This window comes from Paroedura picta, chromosome 7 (genome assembly GCF_049243985.1).
Source record: "Paroedura picta isolate Pp20150507F chromosome 7, Ppicta_v3.0, whole genome shotgun sequence".
NCBI classification, from domain to species: domain Eukaryota; kingdom Metazoa; phylum Chordata; class Lepidosauria; order Squamata; family Gekkonidae; genus Paroedura; species Paroedura picta.
In genome coordinates, this window is record NC_135375.1 from 90,798,499 (window position 1) to 90,825,996 (window position 27,498).

Sequence of the window (27,498 nt, forward strand, 5' to 3'; positions counted from 1 at the left end):
GTATTTCTTCGCATACTGAGACACAACAAGCCCGGCATTAAATGCCACACTGTTCATTGTCAGGATCCTCAGTGCTGCATTAAAGGGAGATGCTAGAGGCTCACAGTAATGTTTAAATTAGGAAGGGAAAAAATAATAAGCGTCAGTATAATTATGGACTATAATAAATGTGGATCCTGAGCCTTAATTGCTATGACATGACTTCATTGTCAAGGTATTCTGCACAAGCCCACAAATCAGCAAAATAAAGACACAAATTAGTTATTGGCCCACTAGAGGAAAATCACATGGCTCCTTTGAAGCTGATTGGATTCTAAAATTCCAGCAGTGTCTTGCCCGATTTAATCAAGCGTTGCTTCCATGAGAGCCTTTGGTTTTACCTGAGATCTTGGCTTGATTTAATTAATGAAGAAATGAGAGAGACAGAGAGAGTCACTTTGGGTCTCTAGCTTCCAGCCGATTGTCAAGCAATTAAGTGTTGAATGCTGTGGAGCTGAAGAGGGAAGCCCATGTGTCTTGTCTCTCATCCAGTTAATAAAAGTATTTCAGCTGGCAAAAGAGATGCAGTTCTCTTTCTCTGACTGACCCATTCTTTTCTTAACCAGGATTATGTGCATTGTAAATTAATGCCTGGTTTAAATTGGTTCAAGGAAGATGGCATTCTATCTTTACTAAGAGTATGGAGCCTCAAATAAAGCTCTCTCCCCCCCTGCCCCTCCTAGCAAGGCTTTCATCTGACTGAGTTTTTTAACAGCATCTTTGTCAAGGAAAGGAAATACCAGAAATAGAATCATAGAAACATAGAGTTGGAAGGGGCCACACAGGCTATCTAATCCAGCCACCTGCTCATATAAAGTACTGTCAGATTGTCAGGTCATGTAAATACTGACCAGAGTAAAGACAATATCAAATGTGACTGTACCATTTGTGTCCATTTATTCTTTGGATGTCAGACACAAGTCTGACAATAAAAAATCACAGGTCTGCAAAACTTGTGTGGGAACAATTCAACCTTCCAGGACATTCAGTGAGGGACCTCAAATTAGCTGATGCTGTCTACTAATTTGCTACTAATTTACTCTGTCCTTATATCTGTACTCTTATGATCCCTGTTCCATTGTTTGAGGAAGTGTGTATGCACACAAAAGCTCATGCCTTGAAAGGGTCTTTGTTGGTCTTAAAGGTACCATTGGACTCAGATTTTGTTTTCTACTTCATACCAACACAGCCTTAGTCCTTCTGAGAGAGTGCCCAACCTGAGGCTTTAGAGCAGGAGTGTCAAACAAAATCTGGGGGTCTGAGACCAATTGGTGCAGGGGAGGGAGCAGGAGGCTACTGAGCGGGTGAGTGGGCACAGCCTCTTGGTGACTGTAGCACGGCAGAAAATCTCATCTGTAGTGGTCAAGTAGAACCCCTTTGCTTCAGTGGCAGCCCCACTGGTAAGTTGGGAGACACCATACCCGCATTCATGCTGGTTCAGAATTCCAAGGCGATGCTGTTTCAGATGGCTGTGGGGATCATCATTTGCTTATGGGGGAGGTGCAGATGATCCTCTGCTGGAGCCTGCTTGCATGGAGTGCCACCACCATATTCACATGCCCCCTGAGGTAGCTGTTCTTTGGCCCGTGGTGTATTCTTTGGCAGGTTATTTCACACATCGGGAGCCTAGTCCTGTCATGACCCCCCCTCACCAGGAGTCACAGTTCATCCAATGAAGCTGTTGAACTGCTTTCTTGGGGGAGCTAAAACAGCTGTGAGTTCATCAGACATAGGAATGCAGCCAGCTGTTTCAACAAAAGCTGATGACTCCCAGCTCCAGCCAGAAGCATTGAGCTGTGTGCTAGAGTTGTAATGCCTGAGGCAGCAGTTCATCAGATTCACCTGCTCTTATCCTTGATCCGTAAACTAGAACCATCAGGGCCCTCACAGCTACACCCACATCCAGCCCATCCTCCAACAGCTGCACTGGCTTCCAGTCAAATTCTAGATCAGGCTTAAGTTTTTGGTTATCACCTTACACTGTCTGGGCCCAGTATACCTAAGGAATCGCCGCTCTGCCTACACCCCTCAAAGAGCCTTGAACTCTACCACCTCCAACCTCCTGGTGGTCCCTGGCCCCAAGGATGTCTGCTTGACCTCAACCAGGGCCAGAACTTTCTCCATCCTGGCCCCCACCGGGTGGAACAAACTCTCAGAGGAGATGAGAGCCCTGACGGAACTCGAACAGCTCCTCCACCAGGCATTTTGTTGAGATCCACTGATTCCACTGCCCCCCCCAAGCCTCCCTCCGACAATCATTACAGATCTGCCCAAACTACTGGGTCTCAGGGCGAGCAATATCCCTAGTATTCTACTCTTCTACAACATTTATTATTATCACTATCTTGTTGTAAGTTCTATTGTCGTTACCACATCACTATAAACTGAGTTAATTGTACTGTTCCCTTTTTGTGTAAACCACCCTGAGCCTTCAGGGAGGGCGGTATAATGATTGATTGATTGATTGATTGATTGATTGATTGATTGATTGATTGATTGATTGATTGATTGATTGATTGATTGATTGATTGATTGATTGATTGATTGATTGATTGAATGAACGGATGGATGGATGGATGGATGGATGGATGAATGGATGAATGGATGTATTTTGTATTTGAATTAAATATTATGCAGTAGTTCGTAAGATGATATATTTATAGCTTTAGATTAACTCTCTAAATGCTAAATGCATGTAATATTACAGGGTCCATTTCAGGAATTTGTTGAATCACAACCCTAACACATGCTTACTAAGTGTTATTAGTTGCATGCAATAGCACAGTTCCACAGGGCCTGCAAGACATAGCTCTTTTGCCAGGCATGTGGTTGAGGCCAGTATGCCCAGGGGATCAGAACATCTCATGGGCCTCCCCGACCAACTGGGTGGGATTTCCTCCTACATTTCCTAGTTATGGGGAAGCAATGAGCAAAAACTTTGTAGGTATGTAACATTCACTTTTAGTAATTCAGTAGTTTAAAATTATTTATATGTTTTATTGGTTTTATTATGATTTATTTTTCATAATGTTGTATGCTGCCCCAAAATTAGAGGCTCAAGAGGGACAGCCTATACATATAAATAAAAAAAGAAAAGAAAAGAAAAGAAAAGAAAAGGAAGGAAGGAAGGAAGGGAGGGAGGGAGGGAGGGAGGGAGGGAGGGAGGAAAATACCTATATGTAATAGGATAATGTTTCCTTAATCCTTTCTTATTAAAAGATGTTAAATTGATATATTTATAGCTAGGCATTCTTGGTATACAGTTATATTTCAAATGGGATATAATATGGAGGGTCTACCAGTTGGATTGCTGGTTGATAACTATGGTTTATATAATATGAATGTAGGGTCAGTGACTACATAGTTGTTTCGGTACACTATATTTCACTTCTCATTAAAAGAAATTACCTGTACTGACTATTTCATTATTATTCTCTATCTTCAGATCTATAAGTAAATGAAGTACATTTTAATTGGTTATAATGGTTAAAATGTTAATGGTAAAAAATGTTAAACGAAAAATAACACTGGGCCGGAACACAATGTTACGCATGAACTGAATATGGAAAAATTAAGATCAGTCTTAATACAAAGTGCCAGCTAGTCAACGCCCCATAACAAGCAATGGATGTGAAAGCTGGACCCTGAAGAAAGAAGACAGGAGGAAAATAGATGCTTTAGAATTATGGGGGCTTTACGCACCGGGATCTTTGTAGCAAATTGGTCACTGAATGAAAAATCGCCATTTAAAATAGTGGAATTCGTCGTTATGCATACCTGCCTTTGTAGTGGAATCCAGTTGCGTTTTGTAGCGTTTCCCACAGGCTTCCGGTCTCGGCAGAAATCGCTAGAAAGGAAGCGCTATTGCCGAGCTCGTCCCGCCCCTGGCCGTCAAGCAGCCAATGGGCAGCCGTTAGCATGCTCCCAAACAGCCCCTTTCCCTTTAAGAAAGGTTTTTTTTAAAAAAAACAGACCCATTGCAACGAATCTGTGTTAATTCGTTGCAACGGAGAGACCCATCCAGCTGCCTGGTGTGTTTGAGCTGTCGTTTCATCGTTGCCACGCTCCCTCCGAGTGAAAAAAAAAATCCCCCCCCCTCACGGGCCCGATTTTCGGCTGAATGAATGTGTAAAAAATAAAGTGACTGCTTAGTAGTGTGCTTAGTGACTGAAGTGTGCTTAGTGACTGAAGGGGAGGGACTGAAGCCGGGGAAGCCTCTAAACTGAAAGAGGCTCGCTGGTGCGTTTATCCCCGCTCGCTCGGAGAAAAAAAAATGGCGATCGCTTTGCCGGAAGATCAGAGAAGAGAGCCAGGGGGAGGGACTTTGTAGAAACCGCAACAATGTTAACGCACAGGTCTTTTTTGCTAGTGTTGCAGATTGGTTGCAGGAGTGTATCGCTTTCCGGAGGGTGAATCCACTTTTGGGGATTTCCCTGAAAGCGCTACAAGGAAGCGCTTTTTGCAGATTGGTTTCAGGTGTGTGGCAGATTGTTGACGACGTTGTGCAAAACAGCAAATCAGTAGCGTTTTCAATTGGCAACCATTGTGCTATTTTGAAGGCGTGCAAAAAGCCCCATGGTGTTGAAGATAAATGCTGCAAATACCATGGACAGCCAAAGTTACCGACAAGATAGTTTCAGAGAGGAGCAAACCAACTATGTCATTAGAAGGCAAGATATTACAGCTAAAGCTCACTTACTTTGGACACATCATGCGATCAAACTCGTTAGAAAAATCATTAATGCTCGGCATGGTCAGTGGCAAAAGGAAACGTGGTCGCCAAAGGATCTGCTGGCTCGACACGATCAAAGCCGATACAGGGATGACCATGAACCAACTAAAAGAAGCAGTCATTAAACTAAAAGAAGCAGACAGAAACGTAGGGTGAAAACTTTCCTATAGAATTGCCTTGGTCGGACAAGACTGAATGGATAACATCATCATCAATGGTAAACATAAGAATGTTTTGTAATACTTTTGCAATTCATACCCCAGGTTACTACAAGGCTATAATCTCCCTTCAGTTTCATATTATTATGCCCTTGTTTTTGTTGCAATAGCAAGAACTATCAAGTGATCATTGTTTTCTTCCTGTATGACAGTACAGATCTTCTTATTTTTTATTCAACCCTGAGAAGATGTGAGGAGGATACTGAAATGAGTTAGAAACTGGGTTCTTATCATATCACCCTATATTTTATTGTACGTGTTCATCAAAATGCAGGGGCATGTTACCCTAGAGCAAATGGATCTTTTCAATTATACTTCAGTTTTTGTTTATATTTCATTATATTGTTCCAGCTGGGATTTATACATTTCAGTTCATTTTTGCTTAATAATTCCTGCCTTTTGGAGGTAAGCCAAAGTAGCCATTTTCCACACCCAACCATGCCTTAAACCAGGGGCAGTCAAACTGCGGCCCTCTAGATGTCCATGGAAATGGACATCTAGCAAATGCTGGAAGAGGTTCATGGGAATTGTAGACCATGGACATCTGGAGGGCCGCAGTTTGACTACCCCTGCCTTAAACCAAGTGGAGTAGGGAGATATAAAATGCTGGTTTCTGCTTAGGGAAAATGACAGAGAAGACCGTCACAAGGGGTTCCCCCTCCCTTTTAACTTGCCCTTTTTCTGTTCCTAATTGTCATGCAAAAATTGCATAGCTAAAGCCTTGCCTTAAGTGATGGGTAACTGTTAATCCGCTAACTTTCTCAACTTTAAAGGAGAGGAATTTTACAGAAATATATTAAATTCTAGATGTTGGGTGGGGGGGGAGGTTGTGTGTAGTAGCTTCTTTATTGTTGCTCAGTCATGGTGGGCATCTGGGACAAGCTGTTCCCCATGAAAGAGGACAAAATCACCTGTTCCATATCAAGAAGTCAGGTACTTTAGCCTTGATCAGCGTCTGAGAACGTGACTGGAAGAATTTAAATAAGCACGTTAAAGTGTTGTCACTGACACAAATAGTATCATTAACATTTCTAAAATGCCACAGGATCAAAGGCAGATGATTTATTAGATAGTAGCAGCATTTTAATCAACTTGCTGCATTGGAAAGCTAGCAAAACTGCAATCCTGTGATGGGAGGAGAGAAAACTTTCCTGATTTAGCTGCCAACAAGCTCAGGGCTCAGGAGTCTCAGTTCCAGCAAGGCCTGCCCTCCCCTCTTTCTCTGCATCCGTTCTGGCTGCTGAAAAAAATGTGTCTAGTTAGTTTGGTCTAGAAATAGAAGCCTCACACACATGCTCTTTTAGCAGAATTAAGGTGAAGAATTAGCCATTTCTCTTAGCCAGCGGAGTGTGGCCACTCAAGATGCCATTAATTTCAACTGCATCCAAGAGGAGGTGCTTCTCCCAATAGTACAGACAGGACAACCCAAGAACCACTAGAGAAGATGGTCTTGCCTGTAGAAATGCAGGGGTAACGCTATTTCCATGGTCCTTATCACGGCCTTGCCACCTCAATGACTGCAGGCAGTGAGGACTGTCAGTTACTAGTCTTTTTCGTCTCTCAGAAAATGCCAGACCTTGGCAATTTTTCTGTATTTGGAACTTATTTAAGGTGAAGACAACCTTTGAAGGAACCTTTGAGGTCTGGCTAGCAAGCTGTAGCAATCTCGCAGCTGTCATCGCAATATCCTGCAATGGTGCGGCACAGTGGCACTGTGAATCAAACTGTGCATGCATTAGGGTGCTTTCCAAGAGCAAACCAACTATTTTATCGCAACACCCTTCTCTTCCCCCCCCCCAACTCTTGTTAATTTTAGCGCCTGGTTCATGTTCCAAAAATCAACAAAAACATTGAGGAAGTGAGCTATGGTTCATGAAAAGCTCATATGGAAATAAATGTTGTTATTCTTGAAGGTGCTGATGGACTTGAGTTTTCTTTTGCTACTACAGATGAATGCAACAACCCCCAGAGAACCCATGTCAAAATTTGTTTTTGGAAAACAGCAGCATTTTAGTTGCACCGATTCAAAATATAGTGAGCATGCTCAGTAGCTGTTTTTGTTGCTATACCAGCACGGAACAGAGCAAAGTGTACTTACAAGGGAATCCGAACAATTTCTTGAGAGGGGGGCATTTCTGTTCCATCTCCCTTAGGCAATTTTGGAAACAACACAATGTTTAAGTTCTGACACTTACGTTACTAAAACACACGTGTCTTGCAAATGATATAAAACACATGATTGTTTGTCACAATCATACTGCCAAGCTTTGCTAGGATACTGTCCCCAGTGAGATTTGAGCAGTCGGTTTGCAGGGCATGTGTGGACCTGACTATAATTATTTAAAGTCCTAAGATTTGTGTCATGAGATGTTTAGTATGGAACACTGTATCTGGCAGAAGTAATACTGACATCACTTTAGACTGAATCAGATGCCTGCTGTATATCACTTCAAGCTTCAAATGTTCAGAGAAGCAACACAAATCGAAGACTCCAGAGCAGGGGTAGTCAAACTGCGGCCCTCCAGATGTCCATGGACTACAATTCCCAGGAGCCCCTGGGAATTCACTGGCAGGGGCTCCTGGGAATTGTAGTCCATGGACATCTGGAGGGCCGCAGTTTGACTACCCCTGCTCTAGACAGCCAAGCTGGCCTGAATGATGCCATGCAATTCAGTCCTCTTTTGCTAATACCACCCATGCTCACCCACTCAGTAAATGAGAGGAAAAAGATATCAAGGCACACTCACGAGGAACTACTGTCTCATAGTTTGAATTGTGGTACCCTTGTCAAATAGTCTGGCCACTATCCAAAAATCTAATCACATTTAAGAACTTAAAAAAAAAACAGATGTGCAACTACATACATGTGCAGCTCCAGGAGATGAAAATGTATAATTCCAAAAGACTTCGCAGCTTAAAAAATATTTTTGCTAGGTTGACTATAATTCCTCGGCATTAGTGCTGTCAAATTCCCAGTTCTGGGGATTTTCTCCTCCTCTACATGTTCCATGGAATCTGACTCTAAACCACCAAGCACACAGGTATCCATAAGAAAAGTGTGTGGATGTGTTGAGCTAATGTGTGCAGTGTTCTTGACCATGGTGGAACCCTTGAAATATTCAGGCTTCTAGGAACTCTGGAAGTGGTGACATGCCCCTTCAGAGAAGTGGGGGCAGAAGATGCAGGAGCCAGACAGCCAATCAATCAATCAGTCATTTACCGTTTCCATTGTGGAGAAAGACAGTAGGCCAGTAAAGCAACAGGGGGAGTGGGCTCCAGTGAAGTCCAGTGATGTCAGCAGCTGCCCAAACTTCTGGCAAGGTCCACATAACCCGTTGGGAGCTTTTGCATAACCCCAGGATTCCTGGAACCCTGGTTGGGAATCCCTACCTTAGAACAAAGCTAATTTTCTGAGTGCGAGAAAGATTGTTGAACAGTGTGGGGAAACATTTAATGAACTGTTTCCTCTACCCACTATCTGAAATGGTACCGTCCAGAAATCGGAAGACTTGTTTGTCGCTCCAAATGTCTCCGAGCCAAGAACTGATATTAAATACAACGAAAAGACCACTGCTTGCTTAACCAGGAAAATGTGTTCTGCAGAAAACTCCAATGCAATGCAATACCAGTGGGATTGTAAATGCTTTGCCTTGAAGTGAAGCATTCTGGCATGAAATAAAATTGCTATTATGGAACAGTTATTTCATTGCATGACGATTGAAACGTATGTTGTGGAAGCATTTACATATGTTCTCCTAGATGCTGCAGTTCCTTTTTACTTTGAAAGAACACAGATAACATTTTTATAACCTTAAAAATTGCTTTTCACTTATTTTTAATACTCCCTTGGAAAATTGAAAGTACAATCTCCACCCTAGAAATGGTTTTCCTACCAGCACTCTCCTCCAGAGACAGAATGTCGCTGTTTCAAGCTTGCATATCAGCCTTGTTCTACACACAGAATAGGAAACCCATTACTGGGCTGTACCATTTCAGGGTGTGGGTGACTATTCACACAACAGAACGCTGGTTTTCAAGTTTGAGAAAGTTATCAGATAGAAGTATGAAGATATGACTATTAAAGTATGGATGTAGGGGAGAAAATCGATTCAGAGCAATTTCCCCCCCTTTCAACTAAATGTTGGAACTCCGGGCAACCAGTTGATACTAAGAGCCACTTTGGTGTAGTGGTTAGGAGTGCGGACTTCTAATCTGGCAAGCCAGGTTTGATTCTGCACTCCCACACATGCAGCCAGCTAGGTGACCTTGGGCTCACCACGGCACTGATAAAGTTATTCTGAACAAGTAGTGATAGCAGGGCTCTCTCAGGCCTCACCTCCCTCACAGGGTGTCTGTTGTGGGGAGAGGAAAGGGAAGGTGAATGTAAGTCACTCTGAGACTCCTTTGGGTAGAGAAAAGCGTCATATACGAACCAACTCTTCTTCTTTTTCTTCTAAGGGCCATTCCGCACCCAATAAAAAAGTGAAATGCCTTATGCAGATGCCATATTTTTGGTGTTTTGCATGATATTGCCAGCATCCAGTGTCCCAGCAGCAATCCAGCAGCTACATCCTCCATTTTAAAGCACTAGTTGGAGGAATCCACAAAACTGGATTCCTCCAACTATGTAGCATGAGTGGGAAGAAAGCAACCAGCAAGCCACATGCCAAGGAAATGTGTATAGCCAAAGTGGGCAAGGGAGCGTGATCTGTCTCCAATGCTCACCCTTGAGCCTGCCTCTCTCTCCCTTCTACCGGGAATGGGGCTCTTTTTTGTAGCAAACTGCCTGGATCAATGAATACTCATTGCTACATCCAGACAGAGGGGGAAAAATCCCCCACCAGTTGATGCCCAAAGCATGCCTCTCAGACCACCACCCCCCGCAAAAAATCGTGAAGAAAATTACTTTTCTTGAGCTTCAAGGCTGGGGGGTGGCATTAAAATAAGCACAATCCATCTATGATTAGATGCATAGGCATCCCAACGGAGAAGTTTCACTTTTAAAAATGCTTGTATTGCTGTCCCTTTAAAACAGGGGAAAAGGTGATTGGCTGCCTGCCTGCCATGAGTGACAGGTGGGAGGGAGAGTCGCATGTAAAGTGCGTTCTTCCACTCCGCCCTTTCAGGCAACCGTGCAGAAGGCAAATGGGCAGCGGAAGAGGAAGAAAGGCAACCTCATAGGATCAATCAGGGGCATGTGATACATGAAGAACACCTTCAGTGGGTTCAAGTCAGAATGGGGAAAGGGAAGTTCTCATATATCTATATAGAGAGAGAGCCTCTTGTGCTGCAGAGTGGTAAGCAGCAGAAATGATGTCTGAAGCGATGTAAGTATTATAGTATTAAAGGTCATTTTGAATAAAAAATATGGCCGACTCTTGGAGTCCATACAAATACTATGAACAAAATCCATATGAAAATCTGAACCCCTCCCCATCCACAGGTTTGGGAAATCAATTAGGCTGATACAGAGGTGTATGCTCAGTATTCTTCACAACCCTTCATGATTCAACAAAAGTGTTACTTATTTAGATATTTATATTCCACTTTTCTCCCCAGTGTACACTTACAGTAGCTTTCAACGTAATTCTTCCATCATTAACTTTGTCTTCTCAAGAACCCCATGAGGCAGGTTAGGCCGAAAGTGAATGACTGGGCTCAAGGTCACCTATTGAGCTTCCATCACAGAGTCATGATCTGAACTTGGGGCACTACACCATGTGACAATAAATAAATACATACATACATACATACATACATACATACATACATACATACATACATACATAAGGGTTTCCCCAACTGTAGCCCTCTAGCTACTGTATAGGTAGGATTGGGAAATTCCTTGAAATTTTGGCGATAGAGAGGGACTTCAGCCGAATACAATATCATAGAGATCAAATTTCAAAGTAACCATTTGCTCTAGGGGAACCCATCTTTATTTGCTGGAGACCAGCTGTAATTCCAGGGGAGCTCTTGCCACCACCTGGGGAGTGGCAGCCCTACTACTGCAGCACATTTGAGTGTTTAATGCAAAACAAACATTTAACATTGTCTCAGCCCAACCTTCATTCATTCCAAACCAGGCCACAAAATGCAGATTAATAAATTCACAAAATGGAGCTAGGGACTAATCAGAGTGGATTTCTCCTGAAAGAAGTCCTAAACTGACAGAAAAATGTGAAATAAAAAAATATATATCAGGAGAAAAACTCCCTAAACCAATAGAAATAATGCATGCAGATTTCAGAAAGGAATGCCCAATGAGCTCTCAGTTACCACTTGGGGGCTGCTAGACAGCCACAATATTGCTGAGCTTTCAAAGCTTTGGTTTCTATAAAGACATGGAAGGCGGCAGGGTTGGATTTGTAAACCAAAACAAGTCTGGAGAGGGGGCTCCACCATCATGACCCCTGATTAAGGAGGACTCATCAGGAACAGGTCTAGCTGCAGCCACTGAACAACTGTCCTAGTGACAGCCACCATACAACGAAGCCAGGTATCTGCTGGGGAGGGGATGCCAGGAGGAGGGAATATGGGAAAGCTGAAGAAAAATGGTTTAAAATCAGAGTCCAGTAGCACCTTTAAGATCGGCAAAGATTAATTCAAGGCCTGAGATTTCGAATGCAAGCACTCTTCCTCAGACTATGAACTACCCAGTCTGAGGAAGAGTGCTTGCACTCGAAAGCTCACACCCTGAATAAATCTTTGTTGGTCTTAAAGGTGCTACTGGACTCTGATTTTATTGTGCTACTTCACACCAACACGGCTACCCATTTGAATCTATCCAAATGGTTTAAAGAGAGCACATAAAAGTAGGATAGAAAAGGGGAGAGTCTAGGGGGGCTGCACAGGAAGAGAACAATGAAATCATGGGAAAGGGGATACTGGGGAAAATGAGATGATCCTTGCAAGTCCTTGCAAGGCCCCTGCTTTCAGGTGGGTAACCGTCTTGGTCTGAAACACGAGAACAAAGTTTGAGTCCATTGGCACCTTTAAGACTGACTAATGAAGATATATTCTGAGTATGCATACCTTTCCAGTTACATTGAAACAAGACTTGCTCAACCATTACCTCTCTCTACATATATGTAATGGTTGAGGAAGTCATGTTTTAATATACCTGAAGATGTATGCATGCACACAAAAGCTTACGCACAGAATATAACTTTGCTGGTCTTAAAGGTCCCCTACTTGTCATCGTGTATTTCAAGATGCAAAACCCCCATCGTATTTCATTATTCCTCTGTCCAGAGTAACTATTTACAATAATGTGTGTGGAAAAACAGAAAAGGTCAAAATATCTTGCCAATCAAATTCCAGTTATTAAACAACTGCGTGTGTGTGCATGCGATTTTGCTGAGTAGCCATGCTGTTCTGTTTACCACTATCTGGATGTAAGCTCTACGCTGTCCAAAGTACAGACGCCAGTTTAAGTCAATGGGGAGACCTCTGTTGACTTCACTCAAACGTTGAACCAGGGCCTTAGGCATCTGGAGCTGGAAGGAACCCTCCTCCCTGCTTGCCAGTTCTGACAAAATCCATTTGAGTAAAGCACTCGTCATCCAAATGGATAGCACATACTTGATGGAGGAGGGGGAGAAAAGGAGGAGGAACAGACCGTGTGTTTCCATTTAAACTGTATTGCTTAGGTCGTCTCTCTTGATTTACGTCGTAGAGCACTACGCCAAGTTGGCATTCGCATTTGCTGGAATGGAGAAGGCATCCAGTTGCAAGTTCTGAAAGAATTGGAAACAGACTACTCGAGGGGAAAAATGTTTGGGAATTTGAAAAACCCAAAGACGTCACTGAACAAACATTTGATTTCTTGCTTTCTTCCTAATGATCTTTCTAGCATTTGGTTTGGTGACAATACTCCTAACTTTTTTTTCCACTGTAAAGGCATCTGGGCATGTGAAACTGAACCCCATATAAAGAAACAGATGGAATATTGAACACGCATTCCATGTAATTAGTGCATTTCCATTTGCTCTATGACTTGAACCAAGAACTTTGTTGTGCAAAATCTGGGACTTATTCTGGTGAGCCACCAACAGTGCAACCCTAAGTACAGTGATATGCTTCTAAGTACACTGAAGTCAATGGACTGATGAGGGTGCAGCTTGGTCTAAGATTGCACTGCAATCTTTGCACATAAATCCTGTTCAACAGGAATGTGAAACATTATCCTCTGAGATGGGCATACAGTCAAAGCCAGCCTTGGTATAAATACTAGAGCAGTGAGAATATCATTTACACAACAGGAGTCTGGCCTTTCGCTCCTGATAGGCCAACAGAACAATTCCTTCTGCACTGACAGCTTCCACCTCTCTACCCTTAATTTAGGGGTTGTGAGCTGAACACAAGACTAGATTTTGTTTGAGTCATCCACAGATCGTTCCGGCTCTGACACTACTGAAGCATCTTGTATTCAGCTTTGTATAGGACAACAAAGCTTGTGAAAACAAAGATCATGCTGCTATCCTGTTCTCAGGATTAGGGTGGTTCAAGGCCAGTGGGTCGCATTTAGGACTGAGTCTGGTTTCATCCAGGAAACAAAACATTTATGTATTAATCCAAGCTTAACTTGTATTTCAGATTTGGAACATTAAACTGGAAGGAACTTGGGGGAAACTGGCTCTTATAAAGACACAAACACTTCCTGCTCTGGTTTGAGCCAGAAATAGGCTGAGGACAGAGAGTCACTCACAGCATTTTCTTTTGATTCAGAGATTGAAATAAGCAGAATTCACCCAGAATATCTGGCTCCAGTTCTGGGCACAGATTCATAGAGGAAGGAGGAGACTTTATTTTTACTGATCCAAACTGAATTGTTCTTTCAAAACTGTTTGTAAGAATGTACGTTATTGAGGATGCTTGGTTAGAACCTGGCCCTGAAGTGCCATAAAAACTCCAGAATTCCAAGGTCTAAAGTTCTTGCTTTCAGGACATCAAGAAGGATACCACACTCCTATAAAATTCTGGCAGTCTGTCTTGGAATCCTTTCTCCTTTTCAAACACATGGCTGTTAAATCAAATGTGGTTCTTGTCTGATACAGAAACAGATCTTCCTTGCAACATGCAGACGTGTCTACCCCAGAGATTCCCCACTAGTGGCTAAGAAACAAAAAAGAGGCATTGTGTGCCCCATCACTGATGCTTCATTATATTTGAAAATATAGGAAGAGAATAAACTAAGATTATCCAGTTTGTGACTTCAAGAGGAACACAGTCCATCGGTAAAGGTGCTTACCTCAGGGTGGGGCTTGGGGATCTCCTGACATTGCAGCTGGCCTCCAGACTGCCCAGATCAGTTTCTTTGTCATCTTTGGAGAGGGGACTTTGTGGCATTGCTCCCCTGCTAAGCATCTTTCCATCTTCAAACAGAGCACCCTTTTGGCACCCTTTCCTTCACATTCCTACCCCACTCCATTGCTGCGTACATGACATTGATAGACTTTTTCCTTTTAATAAATTCTTTATGCTAAATGCTGGCATTTGTTTTCCATGCAACTTAGACCTGACTGTTGGACACAGTATTCAGAATGGGCACCAGGCAAAGGGAGGTAGATGGCTGCTAGACTGCTAATTCCTCAGGAGTGTGCAAATGTAGTAAGCACTGTCCTCATGGTGACCAGTCACAGGGTAGCAGGAGATGAGAACAAGAGGCAGAGCCTTTGATTGGCAATGTGGAAGGGAAGCTGGGAGAGCTGGCCCTCTTAGTGGTGATTCTGACATTGAATAGTGGTCTGTGCACAAACAAATGACAACACCATGTGGAACCCTTTAGAACACTGCACCATTCAGGTGACTGGAACTTGAGAATCTACTTTACAGAGCTGTTGTTAAGGAGCACATCAAGAAGTGCTCTGGAAACTGAAAACAACCCTATTGATGCTCTTCAAATTTACAGTTCAGCCAATGCCTACTAATGCCCATTTCCTAAATAATTACACACCTGCCAGAATCAAATCGCTACTCTCTGGATTCTGGAGTCTCTTGCAGATTCCCTCTTTTAGAGTGAATCTTCACAAATGCAAATTGCATGACACATACCAATATCTGCCAAGCAGCTTTACAAACATGGAATTGCTGGAGATGTCTTTCCTTATCGAGCGGTGATAAGGGAATGTTCCTTATCTGGCTACATGGAATTCTGCCAAGTGTTGTTTGAACTCTGCATTCCATGGGAATACACCTTGGCAATTGAACATTGGCCACTGAGCGACAGCTGGCATGAAACGTCAGCATGAATAAGGGCAGCTAACTCTAACCATAGACATACAGGCGCTGTGTTGCATGAGTGAACAATAAGTACCAAATAGGAGTTTTCCATCACACAAGCCAAGCCTGGCTCCACCTTCCTACCACAATAGTGTGCCATTTATTGTTTCTTTTAGAGTGTCAGGTAACGAAATGAGAGATTCTCCCCTCCCATGGTTGGCAGCTTTAGACAGGCATGTGTCTGGAGGGGGAAGAAATACAGTAACAGTCTGGGGAATCACTAGTGCCCATTTAGAAAATAGTAGGAACCTAATTGGCATGCAAGCAGTCACTGCTGTGCAAAGCAGCATGTTTCCTTCAATAGCATCGGCAGGAGAGCCATAAAATCTCCATGGGTATGCAATAATCCAACTGATTGACTCCGTTTTTTCTGTAACTTTGAACTTCTGCAAACACTTAACACTAGTAATTTCCCCGCTTAGTTACTGTAATGCAATCTACATGGGCCTCAAATAAAGCTTAGGAGCTGCGACTGGGTCAGAAAATAGCCAGGGAACAGCGTTTCACAGCAGGATTATCTCACATGCTACAGCCATCCAGGATGGGTTCGCTTTGAGTTCTACTACTAGAAATTAAACTCAGCTTCACCAAATCCTTCGTTCCCTCTGGCAGCCTCTCCCCAAGTAAACTATAGTCAAGTTGCCCAGGGCCAGCTGTGCTGGGTCCATTTGGACTCAGGAGAACATGCAAGGGCTTGCACCTCAGTTTGTGTTGCATCCCCTCCCCACACAATTTCCAGAATTTGGGTGGTATCAAGGCACTTGGTGGTTACTGCCAGGCTTGCCACAATGATTCCTCCCTCAATGGATTTCAAACCGCTCTACCACACTGGCTTTCAAAGGGTGGCTACTGTTGAACGGTAAGAAGCTGCTAGGCCTAGTTGAGTCACGCAGACCGGTTAGTATCAAGTCACCCCGAGGCTGCTTCCAGGCCTCAGATTGCCAACCTCCAAGTAGAACCTGGAAATCTCCCAGAATTAGAACTGATCTCCAGATGTCCCACTGGAGAAAAGATCTCCTTTGGAGGCTGGACTTCATAGTATTATATTCAACTGGTGCTCTTCTCTCCCCAAACCCTGCACTCCTCAGACTCCACAGCAAAATCTCCAGGAATATTCCAGACTGTATCCTGCAACCGTAGTCAGGCCTGGCCCTAAAGAGTACTCCCTCAAATGCCAAAATATGCCTGGAAAGGGTCCTGCCCGCTCCTCCTGCCTTTTTCTGACAGTCAGACTTGAAATACCGTACTTACCTAGCAGCAGCCACTGAGGGAATTCATTGATTAAAGCAATAGACACTACTTTTATCATTCCCGGGGAGGGGGGGGAGGAGATAGATACCCCCACACCAATATATATATATTTTTAAGATGTCACAATTTTCTGCAAACCAGAGGTTTGTAGAATGATCTGTCTTGCCTAATCACAGCTTCAGCCACCAGGTTTTAGTAACCAAATATTTGGCTAACTTCGTGATTAGAAGATAGGATTAATATCCTGCCTTTCAGCCCAATCAAGGACACCGAAGTAACTAATTATTATATAAAACTATATATAAAAACACATCTCAAGACAAATTAGAAACCAGATTAAATGCATACATACATTTTAACTGATGTCTCTCTGTTATAAACAGAGACATCGATTTAAAATCTAGAGTGGGAAGAAGTATTATTGCAGGAATACGGGATGAAAGAAAAACAGATCTTGAGCCATTGGTAGAAGGAAGTGAAAACATGACAGATGGATCTCCCTGTAGACACAGTTCCAGTATTGGTCTCTTTCAGGTCACCATCCACCTAACCTCAGGGGTACTTGGAACATCTCTAGTGGCCAGAGATTCATGTGAGATTATATAGTCCTTATGGCATAATGGCTCAAGACCATACAGGACTTCAGAGGTCAATTATCAGCACCTTAGATTGGGCCATAAACAAGTACGAAGCTAATGAAGAAGAGCCAAAGCTACAGTAATATAATCCTACAACCCAGTCCTCAATATACTGGCTGTAGAATTTGAATAAGTTGAAGTTTCCAAACATGTAAGATGTTCTGGGTTTATGTTTCTTATTTTAGGGTATGTATCCCCTGCCTCCCAAAAATCTGGTATTTTTGTGATCTGGATATACTGAAGCTAATATATTCCCAGTTTTGGGGGGGTTCCAAATATCAGTTTGATATTTGATTCTGGTTGTTGCTCTTTTTCCTCCAGGTTTCTGATACTTTCAGTTCCATCATTCCCTATGGAGTATCTTTCTGTGGTAGCTGGGGAATATTTTTAAAGGTACTAACACTGAGATTGCAAAGAATCTGCTGGTGTCTGTCTTTTAAACCACTTTCAAATTTCAAGTAAATTGGACCAAAGTGTCCAATTCTTTGAGCCCCTGAAGAAAGTCCCCCCCAGCGATTTCTGCGAGGGGGGGGCAGAAAATACAAGAAATATAAAACCTGAGACTCTCCTGCCATAGAAACACTATGGAAGTTATTGCCATGCTAAATCAAACCAATGTAAAATCCAAGAATCTGAAACTATGTAATACTCAAGAATTTAAAATATGTAAAATGCACAAATCTTAACCTATGTAAAACATAGAATCTCAAAGTAAAATATGAGATTCTGCAAAAAAAAACAAAAAAAACTGGGGGCCCAACAGAAACCGATCGCAGCAAAGAACAAGCTCCCCAAATCCCTTGAAAGTGATAGAACCCTATCCAAAACAGCCTGGCAAACCAATACCAAGCCCTGGGAGACACAGAAACACAGGGGAGGGGTGAGAGATACAAACCATCCTAGAAGCCAACAAACGCTAGCTCCCAATGTTCACAGTTAATCCCAAACATTTGCAGGAGTTTTCAGGACCCATTTTCTCAGTATCCTGAAAATCCCAGATATATTTGGGGAGCCAAATGAGACAAGAAGCCGGTAGGACTGAAGACCTTGCGAGAATTTGGTGATAATAAACTCTATGTTTGAAAATCTGGCAGCCAATGAGGTGACAGTCAAATTGCACACAGGCATTCTAAAGGACTTCTTCAATTAAGCCAGTGTAACTCTCATCCACTGGAAGCACAGGGAAACAAAAAATGTGCAATGTTTGGTGAGAGCTTTGGAAGAAGTTCAAGCTAAAATTGTATCAGATATGGAATTTCTGCAGTCACGGCCCAACTCCCTCTTGAATGTTCTCACTCCCCTCACAATTTCTTCTCATCTCTCTGTCAGTCTCTTTCACACATTACAGAACTCTCTGGCAGCAAATCTAGTCCTTCAGCATTCTGTGCCACAGTCCAGCAGTGCAAGCAAACCTTAAATTGAATTTGTTAAAACACAATTTGAAGAACACATTGGCAAGGGGAGAATATAAAGGGGTGGGAGAGAAGGGACAAGAAAGCCTAACATTTCTTGGCAAATTGGACACTGGTTGCCTAGAAACAGGTTTTTCAAAATAAACACTAAATTTGTTTCTTTTAAAGCCGGCAACATTACGTGAACTGTACCGAGATGGCTATGAGACACGTCCCTTGGCCAGTCACCAGGGCAAACTATCCCTTCTTGGGAAGCTGAAAATATTAATGCCAGGTGTCCGAGTGCTGAAATAAGAGAAAGTTTGTGAAGTGTTTCTCTTCTCTGTAAAACAACAGAGAAGTGTTCCCCACGTTGAGTCATGTTGCCTTTTCCAGCCAGGTGCTTTATGACAGCTTTACAGTAATGTTGGAGAACTGTGAATCAGCAAGACACCAAGACACATCTTTCAGTGGGGGGCAAATCCTACTCTTTAGGCAAAGGATTCTGGAGGACTTAGGTCCAAAAAGAACAATGTAATTTGTAATGTTAATTTATTTGTACAGTTTAAGGACTGAATTCATTTTGCACTTGTTCTCCTCTACTTGGCAGTCATTTTAAACCTCCAGACGCTAAACTCCAGGGCTGTAGGAACCACATGTAGTAACAGCCACACACAAGGACAAGGTACGGGGGGGAAATCACTCCATCACCTTATGTTAGCACAGCCACACTGGAGGAAGGAGGAGGAAGGATGATCTCACCCCTTGCATCACCCAAGCCAAGGTAAGGAGAATAAGGAGAAACTCAGTTGACAGATCACTAGATCCAGCCCTAAGCTTTATCGTGGACCTTACAGATAACTAGGAGGACAGAAGTGTCTTATTTATTACTAACATACTGTATTCCAAACATAATATCTCATATATCCCTGAGGCGACACTTAATGTCCTTAATTGTTCTTTCTTGGACTGTAAGATCCTTGCTCTATCCAATTTTATACACTGCACACATTCTTTTCAATGCACAGCCAATTCAAGCCTCTCCCACACAGCAATAATTGACATTAACACCACTGGAAGTGCACTCCTCCCTTTCTTCTCCAGACCCCTGAATCACAAGCACATGCCCCCCCCCCACCATCAGGAGCAGGAGAAGCCTTGGAAGACGTGCTGGGCCAGTGATGGAAAGCACGCCTCAGTGCTGGGGCTTGCTTTCCTGGTGCCACCTCTGCTAGGCTTCCGAGACTGCTCCCACACTCCAGGGACTGGGAGAAGCCTTGGCAGACTGGTGGTGGCGGCAGTGGCAAGTGCACCTCAGTGTGTGCCTCAGCCACCGAGGCTGTGCTAGCCACCACACCCAAGAGCCACACGCGCAAGTCAGGGAAGGAAGTGGGGGGTGGAAGGGAGGAGGGGACAAGGATTCTCGCCCCTGATGTAGATGTTCCGCAAAAGGGACAAGAATCCTTGTTGGCTGATTTATTTGCTCAGGAGTTCTGTTATGCACACCCCACTGAAATATCTGCCTCCAAAATGCACGGAGGTTGAAATGTTCTCAAATTAAAAGTAGTTCCTACCTAGCATTTCACGTATTGTAAAAAGATGCTATGAACTTTGGTGTCTACACAGTATATGGTGAGTTAAAATAAATGGGATAAGGGAGAGAAAATCTGGCTTCAAAACTGCACCTGAACATATCAGAACATACCACAGAGTATAACTCTAAACAAGGCAAGATGGCTTCTGGCAATGGGAGGGACTAATGATGGACATGAGACACTGAAAACTATTCTGCGTCAAACATCAAACCTGTTTGCCAGTCTAGCCTGCCCTCAGGCTTCGTGTCAACAGTTGATTTAATGTTTTGTTTTATTTTAAAATGTATAAAAGGTTTTAAAAAACACTATACTTTTTCAGTTTATAAGCATTAACACAGCTGTCTGTCTAACATAAGAAGGGTGGATTCAGATAATACTGGACAGCAGAAATGCTGGATTTTTCTCTCCTTCAGTCAATATCCACTTTATATAACCACTTGGGACAGAGTGAAGCATTTTCAGATCTCCAAGATGGAGAGCCAGAAGCAATGCATTCCGACTTTTAACAGAATACAGGTGGCCAATATTCTAAAGAAGGTGGGATCCCAGGGGCAGGACTGGTCAACTTGACATAAAATCGCAAACCTTTTAATCTGAGAAATTGTTGTTTGAAGAAGTTGGTTCTTATATGCTGTTTTTCTCTACCAGAAGGAGTCGCAAAGCAGTTTACAATCGCCTTCCCTTTCCTCTCCCCACAACAGACACCCTATGAGGGAGGTGAGGCTGAGAGAGCCCTGATTTTATTGCTCTGTCAAAACATTACTATCAGGCCTGTGATGAGCCCGGGGTCACCCAGCTCACTGCATGTGAGAGAGCATGGAATCAAACCCGGCTCATTAGATTAGAAGTCGGCACTCCTAGCTACTACACCAAACAGGCCATAAACATCAGATCACTGTACTACAGCAACATGAATGGCAAATTTAGTGCTAGGATTTGGGAAAAGTCTGAAAAGATACACCAGACCACAATGGACATATGTGGCACACCCATATAGAATCATAGAATCATAGAGTTGGAAGGGACCTCATGGGTCATCTAGTCCAACCCCCTGTACTATGCAGGACACTCACATCCCAATCGCTCATCTACTGTAACCTGCCACCCCTTTGCCTTCACAGAATCAGCCTCTCTGTCAGATGGCTATCTAGCCTCTGTTTAAAAATTTCCAAAGATGGAGAACCCACCACCTCCCGAGGAAGCCTGTTCCACTGAGAAACCGCTCTAACTGTCAGGAACTTCTTCCAGATGTCTAGATGGAATTTCTTTTGAATTAATTTCATCCCATTCGTTCTGGTCTGTCCCTCTGGGGCAAGAGAGAACAATTCTGCTTCATCCTCCATATGGCAACCTTTTAAATACTTGAAGATGGTTATCAGATCCCCTCTAAACAGACCAAGCTCCCCCAGCCTTTCTTCATATGTCTTGGTCTCCAAACCCCTCACCATCCTTGTTGCCCTCCTCTGGACATGCTCCAGTTTGTCAACATCCCTCTTCAATTGGGGTGCCCGAAATTGAACACAGTACTCCAAGTGAGGCCAAACCAGAGCAGAGTAAAGTGGTACCATCGCCTCCTGTGATCTGGACACGATACTCCATTTGATACAGCCCAAAATCCCATTTGCCTTCTTAGCCATGAAGCACCTTGCTGTGTTCTGCGCACTGCATAATGAAAAGGATCCTGGGAGCCTCTTTGCATTATAGAAACCTAAATTGGCTAGGGAATATGGAACATCCTTTCTTCAGAAAAAGGTTTAAAGGGGTTTTTATGTCCTTTAATGGGCGATTTAAATGGTTTTATGGACTTTGTGACCTGCCACGAGCTGGCCTCGGAAGTGGAGGGAAACAAATATAAATATAAATAAATATATAATATATAAATCCTTATCCAGATAATCTTGCAAAATGTGCTTAGAGCAGTAGGTACAGATGAGGGAGAGGAAGAAGTAGAAACTTCCACAAGCAGCCAGAACAGTTGTTTTATAGGCAGTGTCCAATTAGAATCAAAGAAGCTCGCATTCAAATTCTCACAGTAGCACAAAATTTGCTTGGTGACTGTGGGCCACTCACTCCCTCTCTCCCTATCTCGGCCTAAGCAATTTCATAAAGTTGTTGTGAGGATAAGACAGAGAAGGAAAACCCATCTATGCCCCCCTGAGTTCCTTGGAGGAAGACAGGATGAAACAACATGGGTAAGCCACTAAGCTTCTCTAGGGACATTTGGTTCTGATTTATGATGACAGAAGGAAGTCTACCCTTCAGGAATCCATATGACAAGGAGACACATGTTCATTAGGCACATAATATTTGATCCAGCCCTACATGGACAGCCCAAATCAAATACATTCCTGAATAACTAACCAAATCCATACACACAGAGAGAAGCTAGGGATGATGTCCTAAGGATGATGCCCAGAAGGCTCTTGTTCTTCCAGTGGCAGTTACCTAAATTACTCAGGTTCTTGGATGCAGAGTTCCTGTTTATTTCTGTAGCAGTAAGCTAACAGGACAACTTCACTGTAATCACAAAGACAGAGTTTCCTAAGCAATAGCTGGCCTTCTAAAGAGCACATCAAATTCACTGAATGGATCCGTTATTCATTTTTCTTTTAGGAAAATTTGACCCTATGTTGGAGAAAGCCCAGAAGATTCATCCAGACTAATCAATTGACTCTTGCCAGCTGTTTGTGCAACATCCTTCTTGGAAACTATTTGGCAAAATTAATTCAGTATGTTCAATAAATGCTAGCTTTGACAATATTCTGGGTACCAACAGTGTATAATTACTACATTTTTAAACTTTAAAAAAACCCTAAAGCTTAATGTTACTGTTGCCCCACAAGGAGTAGCATGATTTTCAGATCCAAATGTTCTACAATTAATAACAGAAAGCAGACAAGTTTTTTAAATGTCAGGATTTATGTCTTCAATCAAGGCTTAATAGCATTCCTTTTATCAAGCATGTAGGAAGGAAAGAAGCAGCTCAGTGGTAGCCCACTTTTCTGGCAATTACACACATAAGTGAAGTCCAGCAGTATGACAGAATCCCACTGGACTAGAACAGTGGCCTTCAACCTTTCCAGGCTCATCAACATTTGAGCAGCAAGTCTATGACATCAGTCATGTGACAAATAGAAGGGGAGCCAAATTTATGACCTCACCAGTGTCAATGACAGGACAGTCGAAGATTAAAGGAGATGTGGGGACAAAAAACATAAGTCAAGCATCACCTGGTGTCCTGAACTAAAAAACAAGCCAACAGCCACAGCCATGGAGGAATCTTCTCAACCATGGAGTGACCTCAGCCTTGCTGACTCATTCAGCATGCGCATTCACAGAGGCAGGAGGCGTGGCTCCCTTGCTCTCTAGGCAGCATGTCCTACCAAGATAATTCACAAACCTGCAGGAGGGGCTCCATGTCCCACAGAGTGAAGACCAGCATCTTGAAACTTGGTGGTTTTGCTTCTAGTGCACTACTGAACCCTGGGTGTAAACTGCATGGAGTTTTTATTCCAACCCCAGATCAATTCAGTCCCTGCCTTCTACACAGAATTCGATTTCAGTTTGGATTTTGGGCGATTTTAATTTTCCTTCTGCAGCAAGAAGGATTGATCCAGAGTGACCCTACCTTTATTGTGCAATATCTTGGAGTGCTGAAAATCCTGAATAAAGAAAGCTCCGTGGTAGAGAACCTCAGATAGGCTACACCTGGTCATGTGACACGCTTGCCTTAAAGGAGAAGCCCCTAACTTCTCTCAACTTCTGTCGGTCCTGGATTTTTCCTCCCTCCTCTGCCTTTTTTGATCCTCTCCCCCACCCCTCCAAGAAAAGAAAGAAAGAGACTCCCTGCTTGGCTTCTCTCCCCCCCCCCTTCAAGAAAAGAAAGAAAGAGCCCCCACCCCACCTTCTGAGCCTCCCTAACCACGTGCAAAAGACTTTCCTGTTTCAATGGGGAGGAGGGGGGAGAGGAAGACCCGAGTTCAAAGCGATCTGAATTCAACAGGATTGACAATGGAATAAAGAAAGTAAGTGCAGACTCTGCCCTGGAATGGGTGGTAACATAGCATTACAGAGCCAGATCCATACTACAGAATTGAGTGCATCATAGTCAGCCTTGCAGACTCTCTTGCTATCAGGTATGCTAAAATCTTCATCAGCCTATATGGTTGTGGCATCTGTGCCATAGGCTGGCAGTCCATGAAATAGGTTAGGAGGGGACTACTCATTACCTTGCATTCATACTCTGCATTGTTTATTTATTTTAAACATTTATATGCTGTCTCTCCACCCAAATTGGGTCCCCAGTTAATCATACCAACTATTTGGTGCACTGATTGCTTTTAGACTATGAGCCTCCATATTGGTTGCTAACTTGTTCAGATGCCCAAGTTTTATCCAGATTCTTGGCATCTTGCCTGGCACCCAATTGAGCCAAGAATTGGCCTAGATTCCTAGTTTCCTTTTTGTTTTGTTTTTTTAAAGAAGGAATTCTCCAGCACTTGTAGGTTCAATTATACCAAGCAAAATGTGTGTGCTGCGTTCTGCCCAAATGTTAAGTAAAGGACCGGTTCACACCCACATTTCAATCACAGAAGCCACAGTAATGATTGACAGACTTCCTCTATCTTTCCCAACAAGCTTAGCTTGAGTAAATCCTAGCATGAACAAAATTATCACATGCCTGCTGTGCACAAGGGTGCACAGTGTTTTTGGGCTTGATTTACATAATTAAACATCATTTGCATAATATGAATTGGGAGAATGGGATGGTGGCCACCCCAAAGCCTCTGGGCTGTGCCTACCATTTTTCATCACTATATACAACATTAATAAGGGGCACTATTAAACCAATCATTCTTATAATTCATGATGCTTTCTTAGGAACTCAGAACAGACAGCATAACAATGAAAAATGTGAACAGTTCCAAATATCTCCTTTCTTACATCAAAGAATGAAACATGAATTTATTTTAAAATAGAATTACTAGTATTTCAAACTAAAGAAGGGGGCAGAACCAACATTTTCAGGTCAAAATGATGCACTTAAGTGGCAGGTCACTGCTTTTATAATCAACTAGGGGCAAAGTCCATTGTACCCAGGAATACAATGGGCACAAGGACGCATGCCTACACTGTGGTTTTCCTGGGTTCTGATCCTCCTCCCCCTGCTCCCTGCTTGATCTTGACCATGGTGAAGTGATTAAAGAGCCGTGTCTGATGCCCCATTCCTCCTTCATGTGCAGCCAACTGGGTCACCAACCTCCAGGTGGGGGCCTGGTGATCTTCTGGAATAACAACTGATCTCCAGGCACCAGTTCTTCTGGAGAAAACAACTGGGAGTGGGGGAGTGGGAGGGAGAAAGAGAGGGAAAAGAGGGGGAGAGAAGAGGCTGCACTGGGTCCCATGTGGCTGGTGGGTGGCATTTACTCCTCCCACCCCACCTCCAAGCCTCAAGGAACATTCCTAACCCAGGGGTCACCAACCTCCAGGTGTGGCCTAGAGACCTCCTGGAACTGGAGCTCATCTGCAGAGTATAGATATCAACTCTCCACGAGAAAATGGCTACCTTGGAGGTCTCTATGGAGGTGCAGGGATGCCAGGCTCCAGATGGGAAACAAAGAAAAAAATTTATGGCAATACTAATAACAATAAACATCAAATAATTCACAAACTTCTTCATAATTAATAAATATTTCATTTTTATCTTGTGGAGAGATTGTCAAGAAGCTAGAGGCATGTGAACACCTTATAGGCCAGAGATCCGTCTAGTACAGTGGTGCCCCAGGGTCAGGTTACCTGAGCATATCAAACCAGGGACTACACACGCACACACCCATACACACATGCTTTGTTGCTGAGTTTAGCTCCTTCTTTGTCAGGTATTGAACACATAGCCTTGTCAGCACATGCTCAGGCAAAGCACATGTCATGTCACTGTGCTACAGCTCTAACAGAAAGGTAAGCCAAAATGGGATGAAAGGCTGGTTTGGAAAGAATGCTGTGACAATGTTTGCATCAACTAATTATGGGGAAGTCTTCAGAGATGCTCGGAAAATTATCTACAGGTGGATTTCCATGAAGGGATGGCCTACATCTTATCAGCACGTAATTATGCTTTTTTTAAAAATAAGACTTAAAAAAAACATAATGAAATTCCCCAGTTAAAAAAAAGCAGAGTCAAAACTATCAACTAAAACCAATCTTCCTTTGCAATAATCTGTTGTGCAACTATGATCCTTAACAGAAGGTAGAGAAAAGAATCAGATTAAATTCAGTGGGAACAGGATGAGGCAATAAATAATTTCTCAACTATAGCATTTATTCCATGTATTGTGGATTGAACATGTTCCATCTCTAAGTACTTCTACCAGCAAGTTAAAGTTCCTCTCAAAAGATAGTTCTAAAGTCCATTGAATAGAAGGTGCAAGACAAGACTTTACTGAAGCTAAGTTGGGGGGAGGGGATGACACACACACAGCAGGAGTCTAGAACAATTAAGAAAATGGGGCATAAAATTGCCAAGATTTTGTTTACTGAAACAACCTTGTGAGAATTTTGAGCACGCCACACTGAAGCCAATCTGGAAAGTGTCATGATGAGGAAAGGATAATATGAACTACAGTACTGATAGTTAAGGAGTGTTGGCTGCTAGCTAAGGTCTGGTGGTGAGAGCAGTCCAAGGAAAACCCTTGAGGAGAAACAAACAGAGCAACATCAGAGGGAAACCAATTGTACATAGCCAGTGCCTCGGTGCTCAGCTTCATGGCTCATGTTTGCAAAGAGCAGGAAGGGAAATGGGGGCCAGCTTTGGAGGAAATAAGTTATATTTATTAGCTGCTCTTCAGAATCTACTAGTATTTTAGCAATCCAAGGTGCACTGGGGGAAGCCCTATGGTTTTTAAACTTTAACAAGGACCCCATGCAAAGGAGAAACATATTGCTGCTATTTACGTGCTAGGCTCAGATTGAAATTCAAATGAAAAATGATTAATTGGTGCCTAATAGTACACATTATATTGGCTTATATTGAGTCAGATAATTTGTTTACCATCTACAGTTAACTAGCAAATGATCAAGGTGTCAGGCCAAGGTCTTTCATATCATATCCTACCTCGTCCTTTTAACTGGAGATGTCCAGGATTGAACCTGGGACTTTCTGCATACAAAACAGAAACTGAACCACAGTTCCACCCAATCTTGTAAAAATATGGGTAGGAGATAGGTTTAGTTGGTAGATGCCTGGGGGATGGCAGATGGCTATCTTCTAGGAGCAACAGCAGAGAAATAAAATTACTGTAGAGAGGTAAAAAACCTTGATTCTCAGGGACAATATGATCTGTGGACAATGGG

The 27,498-nt window shown here is 42.9% G+C and overlaps 1 long non-coding RNA gene across 2 annotated transcripts in view; it reads right to left on the reverse strand.

Annotated features, from left to right (window-relative positions):
* Window positions 1–27,498, reverse strand: part of LOC143841270 (uncharacterized) — a 621,460-nt gene that overhangs the window by 270,897 nt on the left and 323,065 nt on the right. The window lies entirely within an intron of this gene.